This window comes from Lycorma delicatula, chromosome 3 (assembly GCF_047948215.1).
Source record: "Lycorma delicatula isolate Av1 chromosome 3, ASM4794821v1, whole genome shotgun sequence".
Lineage (NCBI taxonomy): Eukaryota > Metazoa > Arthropoda > Insecta > Hemiptera > Fulgoridae > Lycorma > Lycorma delicatula.
The window spans coordinates 14418608-14441833 of record NC_134457.1 but is presented as its reverse complement, the minus strand read 5'-3'; the positions used below and the strand labels follow the sequence as shown (position 1 = coordinate 14441833).

Sequence of the window (23226 nt, the reverse complement as noted above, 5' to 3'; positions counted from 1 at the left end):
GTGACATCTTTTTGTGAAAGACCAATTTCCTTCAGTTACTCTATTTTTCTAATCAATCTGCATCCTATCTTGGTGTTTTCGAGTCAAGATTGTACTGTACTATCTTTTTCAGAATTCTTGAATCCTCATGATATGTCAAAGAATCCTAGTTTCCTCTTACACGTGGTATCAATGACGGGTTCTAACTCATGTATGACTTTCTCAGGCACAATCCACCATAGCTCATCTTTCTGGTACTTTTTATTGCTCTAGGTTCTTCCGATTCTTCTTTTAATTTCCTGGAGTCTGTCTGTGTTTGATTGTTCATTCAGATGGAAGAGTGTTTCCTGCTGCATAAGTGGCTTCTGGTTGTATAACTGTGTTGTAGCGTCTTATTTTTTTGTTTATTGATAGACATTTTTTATTGTAAGAGTACCATGTTAATTTTTGAACATTAGCTATTTTGTTTCTTTTTGTTTGGATCAAAGTTTTTTTCATTTATGTTGTTTGTTATATCTCTGAGATATTAAAATTGGGTTACTATTTTTATTTTATTACCGTTTATGTTTACTTCTTTTAATTGTGTTGTTTTTTGGGGCATAATGTCTGTCTTTTTGAATGATATTTTGAGGACAATTTTATTTGCAATGTTTTGGAATTCTAATCTGTGATTTAGCTTCACTTTATACTTTTATTTACTAAGGAGAAAAAAAGAAAAATTTTTCTATACACAATGACTAAAATAATTTTAAAATATAGAATAACCATAAATGATAACTTAAGACAATTTTTTTTCAAATAAAGAATACATAAACTGACATATTGTCCTTCAAAAGAGAACCTAACTTTTTCATCAATTAACTTATTATTCAAAATATAACATAAATGGATGTTATCACAACTTTTTTCATTCACATTTTTCCTTACTTTTTTGTGGATTTATGAATTTATCCATTTAAAAGTTTCTTCCATTAACTAAATTTACTTACACTCCACAAAATTTAATTTGAAATTATGTATAACTACAAAAAAAGTTATTACCAAGGGAATATTGTAAATTAAAGTTTTCCTTATTAAAAAAATAGATAGTAATTATAAAATTAATAAAATAAATATCAAAAGATTTTGTACACTAAGGTTCTTACAAACACTCAAGATACAACACATCACAGATGTAGATACGAGAGCATTGGTTCACTAACAAAGCCACTACTTTCTTTCTTTTTCTGTTTAGCCTCTGAAACCATCATAAGGTATTACTTCACAGGATGAATGAAGGTCATATGTATAAATGTAAATGAAGTGTAGTCTTGTACATTCTGGTCAATCATTCCTAAGATGTGTAGTTCAAAGCCACTATTCGTAATATTATTATTATATGTTATAATAATCAATTATACTATTTGTTCTTATTAATTTAAGAGCATCTGCTGGCTGTGAAGATTAGCCACTAACAAATACAATCAGCACATAATAGGTTGTATCAAACATTGTATAACTTAGGTAACTTAAAAAAAGCAGTTTATTAAAACAACTTCATCTGAAAATACACATATACTTTAATTTCATGTATATTATTCCCTAGGAACAGGTAATACAGATTGGTCTGGAACAGGGGTCGGCAACCTTTTGAGTCGGAAGAGTCAAAAATTACAATTTACAAAATTTCAAAATTTTTAAACAGCCACAAAATTTTATTTCAAAGTTTTTAAAGAGCCACAAAATTTTTTTGAAAATAGGTTTATTAAATAAAAATTTATAGGTACTTATACTTATAATTATTATTTTAACGCTAATTTTTAAATAATGAAAGCTATAAAATAGATAAATAATAAAATAAGAAATTTATTAAATATATATATTTTAATAAAAACACTTTCGTGGTAATATCCAACAGTAGTACTTTGTTTCTTTTTTGACAATTCTTATTGACCTCAAAAAAGTAGTTAGGTATCTTATTTGGAAAAAATATGTATAATACGTATTTTAAAAATATAATACTTATTATGTTACCTATCTTTACTTCGGTTTTTTTTATTATTATTATTATATATATGTACATACATAACTTTGAGAAGATAATTCGCTTTTTTCTTGTCTTGAAACAACAAACTATACGTCACAGCCAAAGCACTGGTGAAGACGCCAAATTGTCATGCGTCGAAAGCGAATTAAAACCTACATAGAAACATCCAACAACAGCGCCATTCGAGAGCTTCTGACGGACTGACAATAGTGATGATGCGTGTCACAGGGGAGGGGTGTGGTGAAAAGCGTGTACAAGTGGCAAAGAGATAGAATCGGTGCCTAATCCTCGTTAATCGATTCAGAACGATTTTTAAATGAATTTTTTTTATAAAATAAATAATATTTGCATATGGAACTAAAGAGCCGCAGCTTCACATCCAAAGAGCCACACGTGGCTCGCGAGCCGCAGGTTGCCGACCCCGGGTCTAGAACAATCAGGTAACCTATGTTTACTGAAGAAATTCTTTTCAAACATTGTATTGCACTTTTGTGTTGTGATTTCAGTATTGCATGAAATTTTACAAAAGTTATATGATATCATTTAATGCATACTTTCTTATATGAATTGATAATTATTTTTTGTGTTTTCTTGTTCTGGCAGATTTCATATTAACATTAATTTATATGGAAAAGTTATGAGAATATCAGTATGTTACTGAAGAGGTCGAGAATGTTTTTTTTTTTTTAAATATACATAGGTAGCTAATGTTGAATTAGTCCTGAAAGATCTTTTTGACCAATTCATTTTTTTAACAAAATTACTTCCCTACAAATGTACAGGTATATATTTTTAAAAATTAACTCTATTAATTTTAATGATAAGATATCAGATAATTTTTTGTCAAATTCTAACATTTTCTTTAATGTCCTTCAGAAATCTATACTTTCCAATTTAAATCTATCTATCTCTTTAATTTTAATCTATCTTTTTCTAAAATATTACTCACTGCTTTATAAACATTCATTATGTGTTTGTGGGTGCTTTGTGCATAGTAGCGCATATTGACTAAGTATTAACTAATTATCTTTACTATTTACATAAAATTATTTTAGATATTGCAGTATTACTAATTACTAACTAAAAAAGCAGGATTATATAAAAATTTGTTAATATTTTTGGCTTGGTGCATAACTTCGAGCAACTAAACTTAATATATTAAGCCATTTGTGGTATAGATATGAGCTTTTTCTTGCTTTTGTTCTTTGTTTTAGAATTTTACCTCTATTCTCCCAGTACTTTCTGTCATTGTAAAATTGCAATCACAAAAGTTCATTCTAAACTGTTTGATACATAATTAAATATCTGCCGATATAAAGTAAAATTATTACTTTTACTGATCATTATATTTGTTCTCATTTTAATAATGTAGTTGAAAAATTGTATATGTATATCTTGTTATTAATCTTGCACTTGGTTACACTCCCCTCAATAAGAAACAAAGAAGTCACTGCTGTTACTTACCAAATGTTTAATATATTTATATAGTTTTTGTTTTTAAGTTATTATTTCAATATACTGTTTTAACATATATTTGTCAGACAATTATCCTTCAGTATAGTAAATATCAGGTTGTCCGAAAAGTATTGAATCTCCGGAGACCAACATTGAGAATACATTTATTGTTATTGGAAATAACATTAATTTTTCTGGTGACACCATAAACCCATTGCTATAGAATGTGTGGTTTCTAGTCAAAACATTGTGACATGTAGTTTTCACAGACCTCTTTTGAAACTAACTTAATACCAGTCGCTGAGTTCTGCAGAGACTGAAACAAATGATAGTCTGATGATGCCAGATCCAGGCTATATGGTGGATACATTAAAACCTCCCAGTCAAGTTCTCTTAATTTCTGATGGGTTGTCAAAGATACATGCGTTCTGGCATTGTCAGTGTGGTACACACCATTTCTGTTGACCAGTTCAGGCCATTTCTTTTGAATTGCTAGGTACAATGACACTAAATTGTTGACAGTTCAGGTCTGAGTCTATCGTTTTGCATGGTGGCAGCAATTTGTGATGCACAATGCCCTTCCAATCCCACCAAATGCACAGTATAATCTTCAATGCAGACTTTGCCACATTCTGTGGAGGTTTTCCTCACTTCAACCATGATCTTTTTCACACATTGTTGTCGTAGCTTATCCACTTTTCATCACTCTTGATCTACTGCCTCAGAAGTGATTCGATTTCATTATGTTTTAGTAAAGATTTCTGATAGAAATTCGATCAAGTAGACTTTTTTGAGTCAGGTCATGTAATACCCAAACGTCAAGGTTCTTTTTGTAGCCAGCTTTCTCCTAATGGTTTATCACTGTTTGGTGATGGATGTTTAGGTAGGTGGGCAATATCATGATTACTTACATGCCAGGCTTCCTCGACTTTTGTCAGAATACCATTCACGTTTTCAGTGATTGCTCCTTGCCCACTGCAAGGAGCAACATGGACATCAAAATCTGCAGAATAAAAGCAACTGAACCATCCTTTGGCTGTTGTTTTTGATAACATATCTTGCCCATAAACAGCACAAATTTCTTCACAGGCCTGCACAGCATTTGCACCGTAATTGAAATAGAATTGTAAAATGTAGTGCAGTTTTGTAGAAATTTCACTCATCTTCATGGTGCAATACCTTACATCTGAGTATAAGAATTCTAACACTTTTTTACACATAGGTTAGCTTCAACTGCCAGCTGTCAAATGACGTTTGACCTGATCCACTATGTTTCATATACCCTGAGGATTTGGGAAGCTAACACAATCTTGTGAGCAAAAGGCTCATTACTTTTTAGACTACCTATTGAGATCATAATTGTGAGTTATGCATTTTATAAAACATAAAAAGGATGAAAAAAAGAAGTAAATTTTAAGGATAAAACAGTTTTCAAACTACAGATAGATTAAAAGAGAATGAATCTGATCGTAAATGACATATTAGAAAAAACCTATTTAAAATATCAAAATTACTTTCTTTTTTTTCATTAATTTGTGAGAATAATGAAAATGAGAAAAATTTAAGTAAAAATTATTTTTTCTATAGTTTTCAACTGCTAATAAAAATAATTTAAATAGGGACAATGGTAAAATAATTGAAGTTACATTTGAAACAGTTCAGAGCTCATACCTGGGATCACTGTCCCAGGTATCTCCCATGTCCCAGGTTTTATCATTAATATTAACAAAATAAATTTTCTTTGTAATTTTTGTGTTGATAATCTAAAAATCTTTGAAGCTAAATTTAATCAATGATATTAATTTCAGTATTGTCTTGATATTCATAAATATCAATAGGTTATTTTTTTAGGTTATTTTATATATTTTTTTTTTATATTTTAGGTATTTTTATATACCTAAAAGTAGGTATTTTTTATATTATAGGTAGGTTATTTTTTTATATTTTTATGTTTGCATTTTAGAAAAGACAGACAATTCCTCAATAAATTTAATAAGGCTAAAGACAAGTGACATATTCAATAGACTCCTTTCAAAAATCTTTCACGTTAGCCTACAAATCATAGTTAAGAATGCACTACAAGATCTGACGTTCTCACCTTAAACCTAGCAGGTTCAGGACTGTACTCCGATCAAAAACAGCAGTAAAGGAAAGGAAAGGGATGGGCAAAGTAACCCAAATGATAGTAAGGACATACACCACACAAGAAATATAACTCCATCCAGAGTAAAATTAAAGGCTTATTTAGACAGTGAATGTCATCCAGCCCACAGTCTCAAAAGGAGTGCATTTCCATTGATCACATTTAAATACACAGCTAAAATGCAGCATATTTTAAGAATAAATCAATGAAAACTACCTACTTTTAAATTTAGGTTTTAATTATTATCTTTTATATTTATAATTATTTGAAAACAATAGTGGCTAAAGGTTTCACTCCGGTAATTCTTTGCAAATCATATTTTTTACTGAATTTGTGAATAATACATACAAATTTATTATGCTTTAAAGTAAAATTTCATTTTACTGTAGGAAGCTTTATACATTTTTATTTTTAAAACTGTGATTATGTGAACTGTAATTATTTTATAAACTCTCTTTCTTTCTTTCTTTTTTTTTCTTTCTTTCTCTGTGTGTATGTATTTATATATATTTATAATTTATTTATTTTTCATTATTTAAACAAAGTACATTTCTAAGTAAAAAAATAATTTTTCACTTTAATGAAGAAAATATTAAAAAATCTATCATTTTGTTGTCCTGCTTTTTTATCATTTTTGGTTTTCTATTTTTCTAATTACTTTTTTATACTTAATCATTCACTCTGATATTTACTGTCTGATGGCCAATTACAGTTACTTCCACCATTTTTTCTTCTTTGATTAGAAATTGTATAGCGCTTTTATATATAAAAAAAGTAATAACTTACAATAGAAAAAGTGGACAAAAAAATTGATACAGAAAAAGTGTTTACTACAGAAATAAGATTTAATCCAATAGACATGTAAAAAATAATATAAATCAATAAATTTACAATTTAATTGCCCCTTACTTAGACATTAAAAAAAAAAAAAGATAAATTTCATGTACGTGAAGACAATATGAACAACCCTATTAAAAGGGATTTAAATGCCAACAAAGTAAAATATTCTCAAAGTGTGTTTATTAAAATTAAAAAAGTAAATATTTTTACACAAAAAAGAACTTGTTAATTAATTTTATTTAAAAGGAAAATTATTTTTATTTAATTACCTTTTATTTTAGTTTCATAACGTTACTGCAAAATGACATTTCTTTTTCTTTTTATGTTATAATACCTTCTAACCTTATTTTAATTACTTCATAATTGAAGTAATAAAGAAAAAAAAATTACTTAATTACAGAATCAATCTTTGCAAATCTCTTAGCAATCTTTGCAAATCCTCTCATATAAACTGAGCACATATCCAAAGACATTCATCACATTATAAAAATTTTACACATTTTCTTTACTACTATATTTTTTTTTTTTTGTCTTCAGTCATTTGACTGGTTTGATGCAGCTCTCCAAGATTCCCTATCTAGTGCTAGTCGTTTGATTTCAGCATACCCTCTACATCCTACATCCCCAACAATTTGTTTTACATACTCCAAACGTGGCCTGCCTACACAATTTTTCCCTTCTACCTGTCCTTCCAATATTAAAGCGACTATTCCAGGATGCCTTAGTATGTGGCCTATAAGTCTGTCTCTTCTTTTAACTATATTTTTCCAAATGCTACTTTCTTCATCTATTTGCCGCAATACCTCTTCATTTGTCACTTTATCCACCCATCTGATTTTTAACATTCTCCTACAGCACCACATTTCAAAATCTTCTAATCTTTTCTTCTCAGATACTCCGATTGTCCAAGTTTCACTTCCATATAAAGCGACACTCCAAACATACACTTTCAAAAATCTTTTCCTGACATTTAAATTCATTTTTGATGTAAACAAATTATATTTCTTACTGAAGGCTCGTTTCGCTTGTGTTATTCGGCATTTTATATCGCTCCTGCTTCGTCCATCTTTAGTAATTCTACTTCCCAAATAACAAAATTCTTCTACCTCCATAATCTTTTCTCCTCCTATTTTCACATTCAGTGGTCCATCTTTGTTATTTTTACTACATTTCATTACTTTTGTTTTGTTCTTGTTTATTTTCATGCGATAGTTTTTGCGTAGGACTTCATCTATGCCGTTCATTGTTTCTTCTAAAACCTTTTTACTCTCGGCTAGAATTACTATATCATCAGCAAATCGTAGCATCTTTATCTTTTCACCTTGTACTGTTACTCCGAATCTAAATTGTTCTTTAACATCATTAACTGCTAGTTCCATGTAAAGATTAAAAAGTAATGGCGATAGGGAACATCCTTGTCAGACTCCCTTTCTTATTAGGGCTTCTTTCTTATGTTCTTCAATTGTTATTGTTGCTGTTTGGTTCCTGTACATGTTAGCAATTGTTCTTCTATCTCTGTATTTGAACCCTATTTTTTTTTAAATGCTGAACATTTTATTCCAGTCTACGTTATCGAAAGCCTTTTCTAGGTCTATAAACGCCAAGTATGTTGGTTTGTTTTTCTTTAATCTTCCTTCTACTATTAATCTGAGGCCTAAAATTGCTTCCCTTGTCCCTATACTTTTCCTGAAACCAAATTGGTCTTCTCCTAACACTTCTTCCACTCTCCTCTCAATTCTTCTGTATAAAATTCTAGTTAAGATTTTTGATGCATGACTAGTTAAACTAATTGTTCTGTATTCTTCACATTTATCTGCCCCTGCTTTCTTTGGTATCATAACTATAACACTTTTTTTGAAGTCTGATGGAAATTCCCCATTTTCATAAATATTACACACCAGTTTGTATAATCTATCAATCGCTTCCTCACCTGCACTGCGCAGTAATTCTACAGGTACTCCGTCTATTCCAGGAGCCTTTCTGCCATTTAAATCTTTTAATGCTCTCTTAAATTCAGATCTCAGTATTGTTTCTCCCATTTCATCCTCCTCAACTTCCTCTTCTTCCTCTATAACAACATTTTCTAATTCATTTCCTCCGTATAACTCTTCAATATATTCCACCCATCTATCGACTTTACCTTTCGTATTATATATTGGTGTACCATCTTTGTTTAACACATTATTACATTTTAATTTATGTACCCCAAAATTTTCCTTAACTTTCCTGTATGCTCCGTCTATTTTACCAATGTTCATTTCTCTTTCCACTTCTGAACACTTTTCTTTAATCCACTCTTCTTTCACCAGTTTGCACTTCCTGTTTATAGCATTTCTTAATTGCCGCTAGTTCCTTTTACTTTCTTCATCACTAGCATTCTTATATTTTCTACGTTCATCCATCAGCTGCAATATATCGTCTGAAACCCAAGGTTTTCTACCAGTTCTCTTTATTCCGCCTAAGTTTGCTTCTGCTGATTTAAGAATTTCCTTTTTAACATTCTCCCATTCTTCTTCTACATTTTCTACCTTATCTTTTTTACTCAGACCTCTTGCGATGTCCTCCTCAAAAATCTTCTTTACCTCCTCTTCCTCAAGCTTCTCTAAATTCCACCGATTCATCTGACACCTTTTCTTCAGGTTTTTAAACCCCAATCTACATTTCATTATCACCAAATTATGGTCGCTATCAATGTCTGCTCCAGGGTAAGTTTTGCAGTCAACGAGTTGATTTCTAAATCTTTGCTTAACCATGATATAATCTATCTGATACCTTCCAGTATCGCCTGGCTTTTTCCAAGTGAATATTCTTCTATTATGATTTTTAAATTGGGTGTTGGCAATTACTAAATTATACTTCGTGCAAAACTCTATAAGTCGGTCCCCTCTTTCATTCCTTTTGCCCAGCCCGTATTCACCCACTATATTTCCTTCCTTGCCTTCTCCAATGCTTGCATTCCAATCTCCAACTATTATTAAATTTTCATCTCCTTTTACGTGTTTAATTGCTTCATCAATCTCTTCGTATACACACTCTACCTCATCGTCATCATGGGCGCTTGTAGGCATATAGACGTTAACAATCGTTGTCGGTTTAGGTTTTGATTTTATCCTTATTACAATGATTCTATCGCTATGCGTTTTGAAATACTCCACTCTCCTCCCTATCTTCTTGTTCATCACGAAACCTACTCCTGCCTGCCCATTATTTGACGCTGAGTTAATTACTCTAAAATCACCTGACCAAAAGTCGCCTTCCTCTTCCCACCGAACCTCACTAATTCCTACTATATCCACATTTGTCCTACCCATTTCCCTTTTTAAATTTTCTAGCCTACCAACCTTTTTTAAGCTTCTAACATTCCATGCTCCGACTCGTAGAATGTTATTTTTTAATTTTTTGGTGACCCCTTCCTTAGTAGTCCCCACCCGGAGATCCGAACGGGGGACTATTTTACCTCCGGAATATTTTACCAAGGAAGGCGCCTTCATTATTGCTATGTGAAAATGCAGAGAGCCACATTTTCTTGGAAAAAAAGCAGCTGTAGTTTTCCATTGCTTTCAGCTGCGCAGTACTCAGAGGACTGAGTGATGTTGATACGGCCGTTTAAGTCGTCCTGACTCACGCCCCTAACAACTACTGAAAGAGCTGCTGCCCTCTTTCAGGAATCATTCCTTAGTCTGGCTCTCAACAGATACCTCTCCGATATGGTTGCACCTTCAGTCCAGCTACTCTGTATCCCTGAGCACTCAAGCCCCCTCACCAACGGCCAGGTCTCATGATTCATAGAGGAGGATACTACTATATATCTCATTATTTATTATTTGACTTCATACTACTACTATACTGTACTACTACTACTATATATCTCATTATTTATTATTTGACTTCATACTAAAGCGGCTCCCTAATCACTTTTCAGATAAATTAACAAAGATTTTATCGGTAACTCAATTGTGAAAAGAATTTTACAATAATTAGCCCTGGAAAACTCTTCATGTAATTTGAAAGAGAGTCCTGAATAATGCAAAGAAAATTTGTAGTTACATCATGCTGAAAAATGAAAATAATTATTGTGTTAAAATATTGCACAAAATATTGTGCAACATAAAATTAAATGAAATCAAAATAAATATTAATATAAAAGAAAAGAAATTACTGTAGTGGCCTGATAACAAACCAGTTCAGTCTGGTAATAGATTCTTATTTAGTATTATTAAGGCATACCTGTATTATAATCAAACTATGAAAATATAGTATCTCAATGTCTTTTGACATTCACTATTGTTATTGTGTTTATACATTTCAAAATGGTTTTTTTATAGCTTTGGTGGCAAATAAGAAGTTGATTACCTTTTTTTTGTCCAGTTATTCAATTATATCTTATATTTACTTTTCATATCACTCAAATAAGAAATACCACTCAAACATTATGGGAGAAGTGAGAAAATACAGATACTTTTCAGAGTCGTTTAAAATTGTGTAAAGTCAACTAAAACTGTCTGGAAGCTGTTGATTTTCAACATATGAAGGTACTTAAATGTTTAAAATAATATTTTTGTTTTTATATATGAATAAAATTTCCACTAACACAAAAATGTTTTTAAATTTGTAAAATTTAACAAAACATATTTTTGGAGTATTTTACTTAAAAAAGTATTACTTATAAAATAATTTTATTAAACAATTATAACAGCTTTATTTAATATTAATTAGCTTTTATCAACTACAAAATACAATACAGAATAACTAGTTTCTGTCAATAACATATTGATCTTTATATATATATTTTATTTTTATATCCTTTCTTCCTTTATTTTCTTTACTTTTTTTTTTAAATATTTGACAAATGTTAGTTTTATTTCTGTATTGGTTAAGATTTTTTCCATTTTCTAGAGCAATATATAACTAGTCTCCCTAAAAACAAACAGGAACGATATTTACTAAGTTTTTAGGTAAAGATATTTTTTTAATTTAATTCATAATTAATCCATTGTAAATCAATTCATTCTTTAAAATTTAAGTTTATGATTGAATTTTCTGAAGAAAGAAACATTTTGGGACATTCCAAGCATTTTAGGACATTCTTCTTGTTTTTCTATGTGTTTATAAGGATCAGGCAGAATTTCTGTCAGTTAGAAGCTTTCTCTTAGAATAGGTTACATTAGTATGTTGCTTTAAATTATTTGTCACTTTCTTTCTTATGGCTGTGATATATATATATCTTCACTGAGATATATAAATGGCAAGAAGATATATAAATGGCACTAATCAGAATCTCTTTCTCTGACAGAAATTATGTTCATTGCATAACCAATCTTTCTGATAAACAGAAGATATATAAATGGCACTAATCAGAATCTCTTTCTCTGACAGAAATTATGTTCATTGCATAACCAATCTTTCTGATAAACAGACTGAAGGCCCCTACAGAGTTTAACATTACCGGAGTTTAGGGCTTGGCATGCAAAATATTCAACTAAATGAAAAATGCAGTGGGAGATCATTTCACTCTATATTTTCCTTAGTATGGAACAGGATGCTTGTTATTCTTGAGAATGACTTCCATTTTCTGAAAGTAAATGGTAATTGGTCACATGTCAAGTTGCCTACAACCTTTTAGCTATAATCAGAAGATTGTCTGGTGTTTGAAAACAACCAACATAAATTTTATATTGGATGTATGTTAATAGCAAACATAAATTTTATATTATTAATTATATTAATTTAATATAATTAAAATGCTAATTTTTGTATTCTCTTAACTATTTATTTGTTCTTAATATTACCAAATTAATATTATTTTACAGTTTTTCACTTGCACTGTAAGAAAAAAGTATTTCATTCAGTTGTTAAAACATTTTCATTATAGTTTCCATAATTATTCTTAGCATTACCATCAATAGGGTTATGTCGATGCCAAAGAGATTAATAACAATACAATTTTATTTGGTTTATCATCTATAGAAAGATAATATTATTAAATAAATGAAATTGTAAGGATTTAACTAAAGTTTTTTTCTGCCAGAATTTAAATAAAAGTTGGCTTTTGTCAATCGCTAATAAGGAAGCATGCTTCAGCAACATACAAATAAAAATAACATTTAATAGGAATGCTGTGTACTGTATAAACATATAATATGGTAGATTTTTCTTCGCCCAATTAGAGAATAACTACATATACATAAATAATATCAGCAATAATTGTATTCAGAGTAGCAGTAAATAAATCAAATTTCTACTATAAAATAAATACTGGTAATAGAATTAAATAAATAACTGAAAAAGTTATAATGAATAGGAAATTCCATATTATAAATAAATTCAAACTCATATGTAAGGAATGAATAAAGAATTTCCTGTAATATAATGAATACAGAATTATATACTATACATTAATACATTAATAACTACTGCAATGTAATTCATGTCCCTCCACATTTTAAAAACTAGGAGGACAAAAGAACTATTCTGTAAGTAGAGCCTAATAAGATTAGTGATTATCATTAGAGGATTCATGGTTTGATATGATTTATTAATAAATCATAACAATAAAACTTCCTAAACTATTGACTACATATTTTTTCCTGTAATAACAATCAATTATTTGTCTTACATTTTTAATATTTTGGGATCAATGGCTGTATTTGCATACATCTATTGTTATCTACCACCATATCCTTGTGGAAATTGATGCTCATTATTACATTCTCATGTGATTATGAGGGTCATTCAAATATAAACTGTAATTTTTGCGCATAGACTGAGGAAGAGCATTGAATGTGATGGGATGCAGCAGGTAGTTAGTTGAATATGTGTTTTGGTTGCAACTGGCCAGCTATGCCCGTAGGTCAGGTCCCCATATCAGTCTGTTGCACAACTAATTATAATCTGATTTCTCATTAACAAAGGTATCAAATCGTCTGAAACGACGATTCTAGGCACAGTTTGTAGATGCTATCCTGTCAAAAAAGTGTTTGATTGGGCCAAAAAATTTTGAAGTGGCTGTGGTGCAGGACAAAAGTCCTCCATGGACCAATATCAATGATGAAAACATTCAGGTCATTTGTGACCTTGTGAAAGGTGACCGCCATATAACATAGCTGAAATTGCATCAGAGTTAAGTGAGATAAGTGTTGGGAGTGTGCATATAGTGTGTGCACTCTTGGATACAACAAAGTGATGATAAGGTGGGTTCCACATCTTCTCGCAGAGACATAGAGAAATGTTTGGAAAGACATCTGTCAGCAGCTTCTGAATCGCTTTGAGGAAACAGAAGAGACGACATTTTTGGACCATACTGTAACCTGCGATGAAATGTGCGTCCACCACTACACCCCAGAAAGCAAAAGAACACTACACCCCAAGAAAGCAAAAGAAGTATGGAGTGGTGGAGGGGCACTGATCAAGGTCAAGAAATGCTTGTCAGTTGGAAAAGTTTTTGCAATTGTGTTTCAGGATTTAAAAGATTGCTGCTGATTGATTTTCTAAATGAACAAAGGACGGTAAATGTGACATATACTAGTTATTGGATGACATCAGGGCTGTTTATCCCAGCAAATGATGTTGGCAACCAATTTACAGCATCCTCCTTCTCCAAGACAACATAGAGCCATGTACAGCAGCTCACACTTGATATAAACTTGCTAAAATTCATTGGAAATCTCTTGAACACTCACCAAACAGTGCAGACTTGTCATCGTGTGATTTCCACATGTTTGGTTTGCTGAAAGAAGCTTTAAGAGGGGAAAGAATTGAAGATAATGCCATAGTTGAACGTTATGTATGCAGTTGGTTTTTGAGGCAACCAACTTGTTTTTTTTTTTTTTATGAGGGATTCAGGAAGCTACCTACATAGTGGAGAAAACATATTTTTATTGAAGGAAATTATAAAGAAAAATAAGGTAATCTATTTGTGTCTAATATCAATAAAGCTCTGAAATCAAATTTCGCTTTATATTTGAATGATCCTCAAACAATGTTTTAGAATCTTTTCTATCAGACCCAGTTTTGTAACTACTCACGCGCACGTGCGTGCATGCACATGTGTGTTGGCATGTGTAAACAAAGAAAGCATGTTGCATGCCATCTTGCTTTTTTAAGTGACTTTTATGTTATTATATCTATGTATTATCCTAAAGTCATTTTTTTTTTATTGTGTTTATCAATATATGAGTGACAACTAAGTTTAGAAGTGTTTGTATCTATTCTAATAATGCTGTTACTGAAATAAGCAGTGATACTAATATTGATTCTGAATTCATTGTTGAATGCTTTGCATTCTATCCAACAAAAAACCAAATCGCAAGAAATGAAAACTACACATACAACACAAACGTAATTTTTAATATTTAAAAGACAAGCTTCTCCTACTAACCAGTTGAATTGTTCCATTTTGATAGCTGTGACAGCATTCCTCTATTACTATCTAATTTTATTTGATTGCAACTGACCTAGTTCAATATTTATGGAAAAACCAGTGAATGAAATGTTACAAACAAAATTTCTTGTAGTTCCATGTTCCTTTTATTTGTTTAACTTTTTTTTAAATTTTAAATTCAGGTATAAACTGAAACTGAAATGATGAAGTAGAAACATACTTCTGTAACTTTTATTTTTACATTTACATTGGCATTAAATATTATTAAAGATGATCATCATTCAAATATCTGTTTTATCCATTAAAAAAGAAATTGCTTAATAAAACAGTTAAAAATCTGCAACTTTAAATTTCTAAAACAAACTATGGTTTATTTTATTTAACATCCTTTATGGAGGATTCAATCTTCAGGCTACCTATGTTGAAAATACAGTTAATTTCATATTTCACTGGGCACATAACTTAACCCACCATGTTTGTCTACTGGTGAACTCTCATCACAAATGATCTGAATTTGAATTCAAGAGTTCTAAGGTTCAAATCCTAGTAAACTTTTATGTGGATTTGAATACTAGATCATGGATACCAGTGTTCTTTGATGGTTGGGTTTCAATTAATCACACATCTCAGGAATGGTCGACCTGAGATTGTACAAGACTAAACTTCATTTACATTCATACAAATCATCCTCATTTATCCTCTGAAGTAATATCTTATGGTGGTTCCATAGGCTAAAGAGAAAAAGAGAATGGCCACATAACTTAACAAACATATTTCAACACTAATATTACTACAAGCCTGAAAGTAGGACTATCTGCTCAACCACTATAGGCTACAGCTGAAATACTTATTATTATTTTATTAATATACCTGTTTTAAATTTTAAAATCAAGGATTTTTTCTATTTTCAATATTACAAAATCGTAATTTGTTTATTTATTTTTTAAATTTAACTTCTTGTTATTATAATTTAATTTCATTGATTCAATAAATCAGAAATGAATTTATTTATAATTTATATTTTTTTAATTAAAATTTTACCTTCATTAATATTCTAATATTATCAGAATATTATTTTTATCAGTTTTTTGTAAAATCTAATATATTTAAATATTTATTTTTAATGAATTGTGGCACCCCATTATGTACCCAGTGTATTATCGATGTAACTTTTTTTTATTTAATATAATAATAAGATTTGGAATTTAATTTCTTTTTCTGTTCAAAATGTTAGTTTAGTTTACTCTATCTAATAGCAACATTTTTATAACATTATTTTTTATGTTGTATACAAAAACGCAGTGAATTCCTCATGTTTCTCTTTGATTGTTTACCTGTCATTCTAATATTACTGCTTATCACTGTTATTGCCCAGATATAGCCAAAAATTACTTTTTTAAATTTAAAAAAGGTGAAATTTATTTTTTTTAAAGTTTTAGTTTAAATTAAAGTAATATTTTTAATTTTTCATAGTTTATTTTTATTGTAGTTTAATTGGGACCAACACTGATAAAATTATAAAATTTCGGAATTCATATAGTGTTTGTGAGCAAGTAATTAATTTTATAATCAACTATACATTTACAAAAATCTTCTTAATTTACAGAACTTGACATACTTATTAAACTTAACAATAGTGAATATTTTTTTTTGTAGTTTAACTTAGCAGGAGCTCCTATAAAGTTGTTAATATACAAATGTATGCTCTCTAGAAATCATGTGCCTCTCCTTTTATCTATCATAGTTGTTTGTTATACAATATGAATAGAATCACTTGATGTGAAAAAAAACAAAATCTTTATTCATTTTTTATCAAAGTAATATAATTACTGTTACTCTCATCTTAACTGTTCGTAAATAAATGCTGTGTAAGATAGTTGTTGGTGTTGTTACTGTTGTACTAGTAAAATTTAAGATATTAAAACAATAAAATATATTTGTTACAGATTATAATTGTTAATTAATTAATTGTTTAATTATGGTGTAGATATTATTATAAACTAAAAAAAATAATTATTTGGTCTTTTCAGCAGTGTGAATTATTAAGCTATTTTATGAATCAGACTGGTGTGCTTACTACCTGGTGATATCACTGGTTGAAAATTATCTAATTCTGTAGTACTTTTTACATTTTCCTTTTGAAAAGAAGAAAAACATATTGTAGTAAAATACAATAGGCATTAACACTTTTTTAAAAAGTAACTGAATAGTAATACTAGTATAAGATGAAATTTATTTATTAATTTATCATTTGTTTACAAAATTTAATACAGAAATTTAGGTTATGTGATATATAAATGTATTACAAATTTTTTCTGAACAGTTATAAATCTAAATTTTAAATTTATAATATTATGAAAAGAATAAATTAATATCATCGACACAAATAAATAACTATATATATTAATGATAAGGATACAAGAATTAGTAATTATATTATCAATACAATTTTTCAGTCATAATCTATTGTCAGTCTCCGTGGCATCAGTGATACTGTCTCGGCCTTTCATCTGAAGGTTCTGGGTTCTAATCCCAGTAAGACATGGCATTTTTCATATGCTACAAAATTCCATTTCCATAACCCACACACAAGCTTCAGCATATGTGGTGATACATCAAGCAAACAAAAATCCTGCAATTCATTAACAAATCTACATAGGAATCTTTTAAAAATAACTACAAAATTAAAGTTCTGCAAACAAGTCTACATAAATCTGTATAGGATTCCGCTAAGAATGTATTAAGTAATTATATGTTTAAAAAACAGTAATGAGTTAACTACAGATGTTATTATTAATTGGCAAGACTCTCTGTTTCAAAAAATATATAGTTTTAGTTATATGTATATATATATTATATATATATATTAAGGCAAAGATAATTACTAACCAACCATTTTCCAACAATTCTCAGTCCATTACATGGTACATTTACTACATAATTATAAGATGTGTTATGAAAAATAATAACTGTGTAACCAGAAAACATCTCTTGTACATTAATTTTAAAAATATAATTCTTAGATATTAAAAATAAAATATATAATATAATCTATTAAATAAAATATAATCTAATCTAATATAATCTAAATAAAATATATAATCTACATTGACACAATGTATTAAGTGACTGATTATTAAATCACTATTGACTTTTTATTAACTTGAAAGAGAATGTAATAATATTACACTTAACAGATCTCCTCCAATACCAATTTTCTCTAGCTTTTATGTTAATAAATTAAGATTAATTATTTCAAAAACTATTTTATATCTAAGATAATATTAATTGCATATATTTCAGAATTAATATTTTCAAGAATGTAATTAGTAACAAACAGCATAATACAACTGCAAAACCCTTTCTAAATCCAAATTGGCAGTATCCAACAAATTATTTTTATTGAGAAGATTAATCAATTAAATTTTTCATCACTTTCTAAAATTTTACATAATGGTAAAGTTAAGGCATTAATGGCAAAATTTTACGTCTATAAATTTATGAATCTCTTTTGTGATAATATTATAATTATAATATTTAATTATGAAATATATTTCAGTAAATTCATGTAATTTAGGATATTTTTTATTAATTTTTATTATTTACCACTATTTTCAACCAATAGTAAGTAACAAAGATAAGCAATGGCATAAAATAGTAATAAATTTTTAGAGTTTTAGAGAAAAAAGTAAGTTGTCAATACAAAAATTGTCTTTACTATCTTTTATTTAACCTTCTGTCAAGTACAACTGCCTTACTGGTACAGCATCAGTGATGAAGATAAAAACTGTCAATCCAGTTTGCCTAACATTACCCTCTCCACTTTGCTAACTTGCCCTTTCTACTTACTTTTGAATAACAGAGATCAGTTTAACAGCTTCAACACATGGAGATAGTAGCTAAATTGACCCATCAGGCATATTCCCCATTTGTTCCATGTAATACTTCATTGCAACAATTATTCTCTATCACTTGCTACTTCCTATTTATTTGTGTATAATAAACTGAAATAATGAAGTAAAAAAAATTTACTTTATGTAACAAGTTAAATATAAATCTATTAAGCATACTGAACCAATTTTTACTTTTGATTCTTATTGTTGTTCTTCATTTATTATTTTCTTCTTTTCCAATCTTGTTTTTACTTATTCGTTATTCTTTTGCATTCACTTAATTTTGCATTTTTAAGTATTTTATTAATTCATGGTAACTGAAATGGAAAATATAAATAATTTTTAGCAACCTGATTATATTTCAGAAGTTCAGTGAATGTTAGATGAAGAAGAAGAGGGGAAGAAAATAAAACTGAATTAAAAGACAGTTTAGAAAAACACAAAAAAGAATTCAAAATCACAACAAGAGGATTATGATACCAACGAAAAATTAACAATTGATGATGATGATGATGATGATACCAATGATATTAGTAAAGAAAAAGATCTAAAATACTTTTTTTAGAAAGGTAAAATCAAGTGGTGTAGTTTTTCATCTACTCTAAATGTAAGCATACAATCTCATAATTTATTAACACATATTTTTTGCACATATTAGTGGAAAATCAGCCAAATCACTTCTTAAATGTTGAAATTATTATTTTGGATGATGACTTACTAGAAATCATACTCAGATACACAAACTTATAGATCAATTAAAAAAAAAAAAAAACAATTATGACAATGAGTAAGTTGTGAAAATAATAGATTTAATTAAAGTTAAGACATTGATAGGTTTCTGGTTTAGTGGGACGTAGAATAGGAAATTGACAGAGTCTTGATAAATATTGAAGAGTACATGGGAATACAATATAAAAATTTAATTTAGTAAAACAGCAATATATTTAAATTTTTATTGTTTTACTTTTGATGGTTTTTCATTTGCTTACATATGTGAGGTGATAATCTTAAATAACTGACAAAATTATTTTGAAGAACATGTCGCAGTAGATGAAAAATTGGAGAGTTTTAGAGGAAAGTTGCTAAAATTTTAAAATGTGTATTTTTGTTATCTGGAAATATTAGACTAAGCATATTAGAGCTAGAGGATTGAAATAAGAGAAAAATTTTCCCAAGTATGAGACCAAGTGGAAAGGGTCCCTAAGGTGTATGGAAATACTTATGAGACTCTTTATAAAAATATCTTGTTGCTATTTGTTTTTATTACCAAATTATTGTAAAAAAAACCTTTTTTCAGTTTTCTTGCAGTTTTTCTTTAATAATACGTCTTCTTCAATTAGAAAAACCAATCACAGTTTATTTTAATTTTTTTAATTTAAAAATGATTTAGCAGTTATCAATGAGGTAAAACACATACTTTTAGATGGTGGAATTGGTTTTACGAAAACTTTAATTTTTCAGGAAGTTTTATAAGCAAAAAGTTAAAATAATCTCCAAAAAGATGAAAATATCGCTTTAAAGAAATTGTTGTAAAAAGATAATGAAAATAGCTTTTCATTTAAAACTTGATAATGTTGTAAATAGATCTTCTATTGGTTGCAACCTTACATTAGTGATTTGTTAGTTTTTCAAAATTTGTTTATAAGTACAGGTCTTACAACAACAAATTGGAAAATTTTACTCTTAAAACAAGAAAACATTCAAAATACTTTCAAAATATGTTTAAGTAATTGTCTTGACTATCAGTTATACGTGCCATTTTGAATTTTTCAAATATTTTTAATGGATAAAAAATTATGGGTATGGCACACGTGGATCTGTAAGTATATACTGCTGCAGCAGTCACACATTGACGCGCTTTCTTAGTTTTTTGTTTATTTAATAGTGTCAAATCTACCAGTTGTAGAAAAAAGTGCTCACAAGCAAATTTGTGTACAATTCTTTCACCTTTCCAATGATGCCAGCTATGTTTCACTACTCTAATAAATAATTGATATATTAAAGAAAAACTGCAAGAGAACTGAAAAAAAAAGTTTTTTTTGCAATAATCTGTTAATAAAAAAATTAGCACAAAGTTATTTTTTTAAAAATATTTTCATACATTAATCCACACACATTTAGGAACCCTTTTCACCTGCTCTGATGCTTGAGAAAATTTTTTCTCCTATTTCAACCTTCCAGATCTAATATACCTCGTCTATGTATACTGGAAAATAGCCAGTTAGACCTGTCAAAGTTTCTAATAAGCTAACAGTGTAATACAAAGAATAACCAACCATATATGTAATACGGCCGCAATATAACATCAAATAATTGGTTTAGTGATATAAATCTAGAAGAAGAACTAATAAAAAAGAAGCTACATTTTTCAGGAATATATTTAAGTAAGTTTTTCTTCAAAATTTGTATGGTGTCCTACATTCCAAAAAAAATGTAAAACTATAATTCTTTTGTCAAAATACTACACGATAAAAATGAAACTGATGCTTCATCAGTGAATAAAATAAATTAGTTTTTGGTATAATCCATGATACTAATATATCCGCCTCTTCTGCAGTATCATGATCTTTTATTTATAAATATTTCTACACAGTACTGCCAAACAGTGATGTATTCAAGAATACTTTAAAAGGAGTGCTTATGAAATTGTAGTAAATTAACAAATAGTATCCTGTTAGCAGAATATATTAATTTATTAATAAAAATTTTTATCATTTACATCTTTTTCTCTTTTATTCCTATCAAGTGCTTTTCCAGAGAATAGTTTTTTAATCCGTATAAGTCTGGTGTTAAAAAACACTACCAAGATCATTTACAAGGATATAAATATCATATAAATCAAATTATGCTGATCATATCAAGAAAAATAAACATGTATACTTTATAGTTTAGGACAAGGGTGCCCAACCTGTAGCTCGTGAGCCATGTTTGGCTTGCGGCAACTTTTGATGTAGCTCATTTTATCAACTCTAGCATTAAATGTCTAAAAATTATTTGCTGTATAAAATACAAAACTGCAGTTAATGTCCACAGTTGCTCAGACATTTCTTTAATTTTAATGTATAGAAAGAAAAAAGACATTAATGTGGTCAATTATTTGTAAAATTTTTCGGTTTTATTAAGTTATTACTCCACTGACCAAGAATATTTTCGTTCAGAAATGGCATCACCTAAAGCACCCTTCCGGGTGCACTGGTTTATCTCATTTTATAGTGGCTGTATGCCGACACTGGCCAGTAGCTACTGAGAAGGCAGCAAGATAGGTTCGTTGAGTTATTTTGTAATACGTGTATATACAGAACTTTTATTTATCAGAAGTTGTGCATGAAGTAACAAATGGTTTCATCCAGGTATAAGAATATTTGTTTCTATTTATTACAATATTAGTCATTATTATATGTAAGCAATTATTTTGTAGTTACCGTAATCATGTCGGCACAGGAACCAGAGAAAAAGAAAAAAACATATATACAACTATAATTTTCATGAAGAATGGGAAGAGAAATATTTTTTTTATTTATTTTAGGAACAAATTTATTTATTTGATTTGTGTCAACAGTTACTGTTGGGAAAAAATGCAACATAGAATGACATTTCACAACAGTTCATAAAAAATATGATACTGAATATCCTCCTAACAGCAATTTAAGAAAATCTAAACTGAAAGAAATGAAAACCATATTAGTTGCCAAACAATCTTTGTTTACCAGGTCCATAAATAAAACGAAAGCTGCTACTATTGCATCATTTAAGATTGCACATATACTTGCAATGCACAAAAATCCTTTTGAGGATGGCAGCATAAAGAATCAATGCTTACTGCATCAGAGATATTATTTCAAGAATTTAAAAATAGGAATGAAATTATGTTAGGTATCCAAGAAGTTCAATTATCCAGAAATTCAGTCACTCATAGAATAGAAGCAATGTCTGAAAATATCAGAGCACAGTTAAAAAGATGATTTACAAAAATGTGTTTTTCTAAGTTTACAGTGTGATGAATCAATATATATCTGCAATTTTGCTTAAAAAAATATTTTTATAACATTGGTTTTTAACGATTGCTCAGCAAAGGAAGATAAACTGTCAGTTTTGCCATTAAAAGGAAATACACATGGGGAGGACATATACCAAGTTATTAAAAACTATATTATAGAAAGTAATCTTCCGATTCAAAAAATTGTGTCCATAACAACAGATAGCACACTGTCATGGTTAGTTCTGCTGTTAGTTTCATCATGTTTTGCAAGAATGATGCTGATGAGTTTCCAAATTTTTTTCACTATCTCTGTATCATGCACCACAGGTATTATGTACAAAAGTGCTGCTGCACTATGAAAATGTCATGAAAGTTGTTCTAGAAATTGTCAATACTGTTTATGCCAGACCACTTCAGAGCAGATTGTTCAAAAAACTGACTGATGAACTCAATATTGAATATGGAATGTTAATATTACATTCTGAAATTAGATAGCTTAGCAAGGGAAAAGTCCTGCAACGACTTTTAGAG

General features: G+C 29.1%; 1 long non-coding RNA gene across 2 annotated transcripts in view; it reads right to left on the bottom strand.

Annotated features, from left to right (window-relative positions):
- Positions 1-23226, bottom strand: part of LOC142320851 (uncharacterized) — a 38825-nt gene that overhangs the window by 2336 nt on the left and 13263 nt on the right. Inside the window, exons 2-3 of one of the 2 annotated variants that reach the window (XR_012755489.1) lie at positions 18673-18827; positions 17116-17455 (exon numbers count right to left, since the gene is read on the bottom strand). This is a non-coding gene — a long non-coding RNA (uncharacterized LOC142320851). Of the gene's footprint in view, positions 1-17115; positions 17456-18672; positions 18828-23226 lie in introns of those variants that run through there. The other variant, XR_012755490.1, reaches the window with a different exon arrangement.